The 1,091-nt window shown below is 32.1% G+C and overlaps 1 protein-coding gene across 11 annotated transcripts in view; it reads left to right on the top strand.

The window, feature by feature from the left end:
• SYNCRIP (synaptotagmin binding cytoplasmic RNA interacting protein) overlaps window positions 1–692 on the top strand; it is a 25,342-nt gene extending 24,650 nt beyond the window's left edge. For all 11 annotated transcript variants that reach the window (XM_079938614.1, XM_079938613.1, XM_079938612.1 and 8 more), the window contains one exon: window positions 1–692. This exon is cut by the window's left edge. The gene's annotated coding sequence lies outside the window, so the exon portion shown is untranslated.
• Window positions 693–1,091: the final 399 nt, after the last annotated feature.

Below are 1,091 nucleotides of genomic sequence, written 5' to 3'. Positions count from 1 at the left end.
ACTGCAAAAACGTGAATCAGCTTTTCCATTTCTTATGCAGGTCATGATAACTTGTAGAATAGAGTACAATCATTTGTGCTATGTTTTTAATTTTCTAAAGCACCTTGATGACAGTGAGTGTTCAGTGGTGAAGCATCCTCTATTGAATCACCCTCAAAAAAATTTTTTGCCAAGTCCTAAATTGATAGTTTAAAGTCAGAAGTGAAATTATAGTTTAATTGAGACTTGGTATAAAGAAATCCCTTTTCCCCTTCCCCAAAGGGATACTGCAGTTATATCACATACCCAATAGGCACCATGATGAAGATCAGAGCTTATACTTAATTAAGGTTTTATACACACCAGTTTCCCCAGTAAATGCAAATTTAACAAGAAAATTAGACATGTCATATGTTCAAACTGCTCATGGCAAACAATCATTTTGCATTCCTGCAAATAAAATTGTTTTATACTGTAAGCTGGAGGCGAGTGTAACTTATTTTTGTAATAAAGTTTTTATTTTTTTTATGTGTCATTAATATAAATGTGTGTTAGTATAGAAATATTCTGGTTTAAAAACTTAGAAATGCACACATTTCAGTATGTTTATTTGTACTTACATAATTTTAGATAGTGGTTGCCAATAGCCTGTATGTTTCACATTAATTGGTTTTTTTTTATGTTATCTTAATAAACCATTTTAGTATGTTGTATGTCAGTTACTGGGATAGCTGGGACATAGAGTGTAATTTAAAATTTGTCAATAAGTATTCATTGGAATATATGTAAATGTGCCTTGCCGGTTATTGAAACATTACCTACAAAATGAGTATGGGGTGACAAAAATTAGTTCCTGGTGCTTAATGAAACTTTTTGCCACTGATTTTATATATTACCCCGTGCTTTTTTAAAGTACATCTCTCTCAAATCTTAGTGTAAGTTTGAGGGCTACACAGAACATTTACATTTCATTCTAACATATAATGAGTATAATAGGTTGTGGAAAGTGGGTAAACTAAATGTAGCCTTCAGTAAAATTGAATCTCAGTGTAATCCTTGCTGCTGGCATTTCCCAGTTCCAAGGAGTTAAATAAATGATCCCATCAAAGAGG

Source organism: Stenella coeruleoalba (assembly GCF_951394435.1).
Source record: "Stenella coeruleoalba genome assembly, chromosome: 12".
In the NCBI taxonomy this organism is placed as follows: Eukaryota; Metazoa; Chordata; class Mammalia; order Artiodactyla; family Delphinidae; genus Stenella; species Stenella coeruleoalba.
The sequence above is the reverse complement of the archived record's forward strand: the minus strand, read 5'-3'. Positions and strand labels throughout refer to the sequence as shown.